We start from the raw sequence: 7,258 nt of genomic DNA, 5'->3' as shown, positions 1-7,258 counted from the left end.
ATCTCGATAGTTCACGCAGAGCTGATGTTGGCAGGAGCGATGAGGAGGGTTCGAGACCTCACGCGCAGCGACAATGATTGAGGGACTAGTGACTATTTATGGACCTTGAAGAAGGCTGGGTGACTTGTCACCAATTTTGATAGGATAGCTAGTAGTAGATAGCGTTCATAGCCCTTCAGGGTGCACGGTTTATGTATTTGCATTTCAGTATTCAGGACAAGTAATGATGTACTATAATCAGGCCATGTATGAATTCGGGTAGTTGTTTTGTCCCCAAGATATAATTGGGAGACCCTATGGTATATATATCTAGCATTTATTAAGAAATTGATTTCCATATTATTGCACTTGATAAAAACATGCTAGATAATAAATGACATGCTTACATATGAATAAATTAATCCAATTGTAAAAATATATGCAACTATATTAAAAAATTTTCATTATCAGAACAATGCCACCCCGTAGAAGAGGAACCAGGGCACAGCCCGCAGAATCTGTTAACCAACAACGGAATGAACCTAACCCGGTAGTGAATGAAGAAAGTGAAGAGGACCTAGACTATAATGAATATGATGAGGAAGAGTACGTAGAAGAAGAGGCTGAGGATACCCATCAGGGAGGGAACCCCATGAATGAGTTTATGGAACTTTTAAGGGCAAATCTGAACCAACAGCCGATTCCACCACAGCCGCATGCTGCCCAACTGACTGCAGCCACTACCTTCAGGGCATTCAAATCCCTCAAACCCCCAGAGTTTCTAGGATCTGCCGACCCCGTTGAAGCACGGGCCTGGCTCAAGGAAATAGAAAAGTCCTTCGAGATACTAGGTGTGGAAGAATGACACAAGACCATTTTTGCTTCTTACATGCTGAAAGGAGAAGCAAATTACTGGTGAGTGTCCAAACGAAACCTCGAGACTGATGTTGTGATTCCATGGGATAGATTTACCCGACTGTTCTTAGACAAGTATTTCCCTAAGTTTATGGAAACCTAGATGGAGATCAAGTTTCTAGAGTTGAAACAAGATAAGATGACTGTGGCAGAATATGAGGCCAAGTTTACTGAGTTGTCCCGATTTGTGCCTGAGTTTGTGAATACCGAAGAGAAGAAAGCATGAAGGTTTCAGCTTGGTCTGAAATAGTGGATCCAGAACCGAGTGGCAGTACTAGAGCTGACAGATTACGCCACCTTAGTACAGAAAGCCTCGATCATTGAAGCCGGCAGTGAACAAAGTTTGAAGGAAAAAGGAAAATAGGAAGAGGAAGATAGGAAGCCAAGGAGGAGGAACCGGGAACAGGAGCCTTCCAAGCAGGTTCGTCAGGGGAGTGGTGTCCCAACCTGCGTGAGGCCCCGAATTCAGAAAGGACCCAAGTGAGAGTGTTGGCCAGGGCGGCGGAAAATCTAGGGCAACAATTCATAGCCAACCCCGCGCCCCAATACCGGAGTGTCAAACCTGTAAGAGGAGACACCTTGGAGTGTGTAGCCAGGCGAGACCCCCTTTAAAATGCTATAAGTGTGGCCAAACCGGACACCTTGCTAACAACTGTAACCAACCCAGTGTGACATGTTTCCAATGTGGGAAAGTAGGTCACATGAGGAAGGATTGCCCGACATTGAAGCCCCCAGCCTCAGGGATGAGCAGAGCTGCATCCAACCGACCCCCGGCTGCTAGGACCTTCAACATGACCGTTTAGGATACTGTCCGGAACACTAACGTGATAGCCTGTACCCTTCTGTTAAGTTCTGAACATGCAAATGTCCTATTTGATTCTGGAGCGACCAAGTCATTTATATCTCAAGATTTTGCTAAAAAGTTAAAAATTAACGTCGTACCCTTACGTGAGGTATTACAAGTGGAAATAGCAAGCAAAGAAATAATTCCTGTGAATCAAGTACACCCTAAATGCAAGTTGAAATTAGAAGGGAAAGTCTTCGAGGTTGACCTAATCCCATTTGTGTTAGGAGAATTTGATGTAATCTTAGGAATGGATTGGTTATCCAGTAATGGAGTGCAAATAGATTGTGAGTGGAAGAGGGTGAAGATAAGAGTGCAAAATGGAAAAGAAGTAGTGTTTAGAGGTCAACGACAGACCCAGAAATTTCTGACCATGGCAAAAAGATTGTTAAGGAAAGGTAATGAGGCATATTTGGCTTATGTGATGGATACTAAGAAGAAAGTTCCTAACATACAGGACATACCCATAGTGAATGAATTCGAGGATGTGTTTCCAGAGAACTTACCAGGATTGCCACCCGACAGAGAAATAGAATTCGCTATAGAATTAGCACCAGGGACAGCACCGTGTCCAAGGCCCCTTATAGGCTAGCCCCAGTTGAGATGAAGGAACTAGCTTCTCAATTGCAAGAGTTATTAGATAACGAAATGATAAGACCCAGTGTGTCGCCATGGGGAGTGCCAGTACTGTTCGTAAAAAAAAGGATGGCAGTATGAGATTATGCATAGACTACCGAGAGTCGAATAAGCTGACTATGAAGAATACGTACCCTTTCCCTAGGATTGATGACCTATTCGACCAACTCAAGGGTGCTATACACTTTTCCAAAATAGATTTGAGGACATGATATCACCAGTTGAAAATCAAACCAGAGGATATACCAAAGACCGCTTTTCGTACTAGGTATAGACACTATAAGTTCTTAGTCATGTTGTTTGGGCTAACCAATGCACCCGCAGGCTTTATGGATTTGATGAACAGAGTGTTCAAAAAGTACCTAGATATATGTGTGATAGTTTTTATAGATGATATTCTAATCTACTCAAAGACAGAGCAAGAACATGCAGAACATTTGAAGATAGTCTTGGAAATCTTGAGGAATGAGAAATTATATGCCAAGTTCTCGAAATGCGAGTTTTGGTTAAGGGAAGTTCAGTTCTTAGGGAATGTGGTGAGTAGCAAAGGATTTTTAGTTGACCCCGCCAAGATAGAGGCGGTATCCAATTGGGAAAGACCGACTACTCCAACAGAGGTTAGGACTTTTATGGGTTTAGCAGGATATTACCGGAGATTCGTGCAAGACTTTGTTTTCAGCGAAATCAGCAAAGTTAGCCGTGCATCAGCGCGCGGCCACGCGGCACACCAGGCGGCGCCTCCACCAGCGGGCGGGCGCCTCCTCCAGCAGGAGGGCGCCTGAAGCCTGTCTGGAAAAATTCTGATGAATCTTGTTTTGGCTATAACTTGAGTTCTACTCATCAGAATTAGGCGATTCAACTGCCCACGCGAAGTTAACAAGATTCTCTACAACTTGAAAATGGCCTTGGATTCCAAATCTGATCACTTTTTATCATATTTCCTTTAAAAGCTCATTTCTTCATATAATTGATACCTGAAATGCAATAACACAAAAACACATCAAAATACCAATAACTTGAGTCCAAAATACCAATTTAAGCTTGTAATACAGCGTTCCAAGTGGATATAAAATCCACTTATCACACCCCCAAACTTGAATCGATGTTTGTCCTCAAGCATAAACAGACTCAAAACTACAAAATAAACCGAATACATGAATGCAACTACATGAATGCAACTAAATTATAATGCAATCGATCCCCTCAGAATAACCATAACCAAATGAATAAGCCAATGCTTCTAAGAATGCAATTACTTTAAACAGAGCTCGAATAAATCCCATAAACCAACTCACAAACCAGAAACGTGCGTGTGTGGAATGCTTAATAGATATCTCTCGATACTAGATCAATTACCATAACTTATCTATCATCGAAATAATCAAAAGTTTATAAACGGAATAGACAATAAACACATTATGACTCACAACACCTCCTTTCTACTAGAGTTATACAAGGATTCACACTATTATTGAACACATAACAAAGATGCTTATTTGACCGTGCAATGAATGAGGTCCCAAAAGACTTATGCAATAATACCCATGTAGCGAGGGTTAGGTTAGCGGATCCCAGACTATAAAAGCCTTAGGTCACTAGGCACAAAGTCCCCTAGAACTTAATAAGTTGAGTATTAAAGAGCTCACTCTTGATCAATTATGCATAAACACATACTTTTTTTTCTCTTTTTTTCTTCTCTTTTTTTCTTTTTTTTCTTTTTTGAATGAGTGCGTTTCGCTCCATCTCATTCAACCCTAGACTACTTATAAAAATATGAGCCTGCTACTAACCATTTGACGCCTAGCCTTACAACAACAAGAAATGAAATCCAAGTTTTTCTCCAGATAAAAAAACAGTGTTTTTACGTCATTACGAGAATATCACAAATTCTAAATATAACCAAGTGATTAAATCTCAACAACAAACAAGTATGATCATGATCTAGATCAAAAGCAACCCTATAAGACTTTGTGAAAATATTTGTTTCTGGCATGCAAATCAATTCATTAGGACTTAAACATCCCTCTATTTATCATCACCACACTCAAATCAACATCAACTTATCAAATATCATAGTTCATCTTAAGGGATTATGCTAAATATGCATGCAAATACAACTATATAAAATCACATAAAAATAAAAAAATATGTCCTAAATGAACAATCATGCAAAAATATGAATGAACTACAACTAAACATGCAATATAAATCTATATGATTCTATATGGACACACACACTACTAATCCTTACATTATCACCCCCAAACTTAAAATTTTTAATGTCCTCATTGAAGGTAATGATAAGGATTTCAGGCATACCTAGTCGTCGGAAAGATCACCCTCCTCGGGTGGAGGATCAGGTGGCCAATCAACCTCGACACCAGTGGCTCAGAAAATAGTGCCCAAAGCCTGTGTCAAATATGCAGCAAAATGACGGCGAATGTCGTCATGGCCTCCATACGCCTAATTACTCGCATGTACTGCTCATCACCAACACCAGTCCTATCAACTACCTGCTATACATGAGAAGAACCCTCTATAGGCACTATAGGATTCGTTCGGCTACCCTCTACATCTTCAAAAATATATCTCAAGCCCTTATCATGTGGTGCACCTAAGTATGCATAACTCAAGTGATCTGGTAATGGGTGAAGCTCAATTGTGGAAACATCTTCAATAGACGGCTCGAGACGCTTCTGAGAAATTTTCAGCTCTGTTAACCTAAGAGAATCGAATGGCATATCCAACTTCCTCTTCCACAAAAGTGCATTCAAAATATGTAGTTGCTCTGTTCCTTCCTCATCATCAATAACGGATTTCCCCATTAAGGATCTCTCTAAGGTCTCTGACTTTGGCAATTGCTCAAGTTCCGAATTCACGACAGAGTCGACCCGCTCTACTTTAAAGCACTCCTCTTTAGCTATGGGTAACTTTATTTCCTTGAACACATTAAAAGTGACCTTTTGATCATAAACCTTCATCGAAAGCTCTCCTTTTTGTATATCGATCATAGTTCGGCCTGTAGCCAAGAATGGTCTTCCCATGATAATGGGAATCTTCTTATCTTCCTCGAAATCAAGAATTACAAAGTCAGCAGGGAAAATGATTTTATCCACCTTGACCAAGACATCCTCCACTATACCTCGTGGATAAGTGATGGAACGGTCAGCTAGTTGCAATGACATGTATGTTGGTTTCGGATCAGGAAGACCAAGCTTCTTGAAGATAAATAAGGGCATCAGATTGATGCTAGCTCCTAAATTACATAAACACTTATCGAACGACAAGTTTCCGATGATGCAAGGAATAGTGAAGCTTCCAGGATCTTTAAGCTTCGGAGGCAACTTCTATTGCAGCACAACACTGCATTCCTCCGTTAGAGCAACGGTCTCTAAGTCATCGATCTTCACTTTCCAAGAGAGAATACCTTTTATAAACCTCGCATAGCTAGGCATCTGTTCAAGAGCTTCAGTGAAAGGTATGTTGATATGAAGTTTCTTGAACACCTCCAAAAACTTCTCAAACTACTTATCCAGCTTTTTCTTCTGTAGCCTCTTAGGAAAATGAGGTGGAGGATAGATCTGTTTCTCCCTTGAATTACCCTCAGGAGGAGTGTGTTCCACAGTAGTCTTCCTTAGTTCCACCTCTGCTTCCTTCTACACTTCTTCTTCATCGAAAACTGTATTTTCTGAAACTTGAGATTTTTCAGGCTCTTCATCTTGCTGGATTTTGGGGCTTGCAACCTTTCCAAACCTCAAGGTGATGGCGTTCACCTATTCTTCAACTTCCCTCTTGCCTGGATTTATTTCTGTATCACTAGGAAGCGTTCCTAGTGGTCAATTCAATAAGGCATTAGCAATTTGCCCTATTTGGTTCTCTAGAGTCTTGATAGAAACAGCCTAGCTTTGGCATATAAGATCCTAGTTTTTGCACATAAGCCGCAACTCCTCCAATTCAAATTTTTCATTCGAAGATAGACATGTACCACGAGTTTGTTATTTTGGTATAATTTATTGCTAAAAACCAGGAGGGTTGAATAGCTTATTTCCAAACTGCTCGAATGGTTGTTGCATTGCATTCTGATTGTTGCTCCAGCTGAAGTTAGGATGATTCCAGTTGTCAGGATGATAAGTGTCTGGAACTGGTTGCTGCGATCTCTGAAAGTTGCTCACAAACTGAGCTGAGTCACTAGATATAGCGCATTTCTCCGTCATATGCGGACCTGCACACAGCTCACAAACACTAATTATCTGCTTAACACCATAGTTAGCTAGAGAATCGATCTTCATAGACAACGTCTTTAGTTGATCAGTGATATCCGTAGATGTATCCACTTCAAGAACTCCTGCTACCTTGCCATGTGGCAATCTCTGGGCTGGATACTGATATTCATTAGCAGCCATCAGTTCAATTAGATCATAAGCTTCCTTATAGCTCTTTGCCCATAATGCTCCACCTGATGTTGTGTCGAGCATGGGTCTCGACTGTGCTCCCAACTCGTTATAGAAGCTAGTGATGATCATCCAATCAGGCATTCCATGATGAGGGCACTTCCTAAGCATCTCCTTGTAGCGCTCCCAAGCTTCACACAAAGATTCTCCCATTTGTTGCGCAAATTGAGTAATAGCATTTCTGAATTTAGCTGTCTTCGCCATAGGGAAGAATTTAGTGAGAAACTTTTGAGCAAGATCTTCCCAAGTAGCAATTGAACCAGCTTGTAGAGAGTGTAACCAGCTCTTAGCCTTGTCCCTCAGAGAGAATGGGAACAGTCTCAGCTTCACAGCATCTTTAGAAACACCATTGAACTGGAAGGTGTCGTAGATCTTTATGAAATCCCTAATATGCGTATTGGGATCTTCCATTGGAGAACCCCCAAACTGGATT

General features: G+C 41.0%; 1 non-coding gene across 1 annotated transcript; it reads left to right on the top strand.

Moving 5' to 3' along the window:
* Positions 1 to 6,907: 6,907 nt before the first annotated feature.
* LOC141681973 (small nucleolar RNA R71) lies at positions 6,908 to 7,014 on the top strand. The gene has a single exon (XR_012559377.1). It is a non-coding gene; the product is annotated as a small nucleolar RNA R71 (small nucleolar RNA).
* The last annotated feature ends 244 nt before the right edge of the window (positions 7,015 to 7,258 follow it).

The sequence above is a fragment of the Apium graveolens genome, chromosome 8 (genome assembly GCF_009905375.1).
Source record: "Apium graveolens cultivar Ventura chromosome 8, ASM990537v1, whole genome shotgun sequence".
Lineage (NCBI taxonomy): Eukaryota > Viridiplantae > Streptophyta > Magnoliopsida > Apiales > Apiaceae > Apium > Apium graveolens.
The sequence above is the reverse complement of the archived record's forward strand: the minus strand, read 5'-3'. Positions and strand labels throughout refer to the sequence as shown.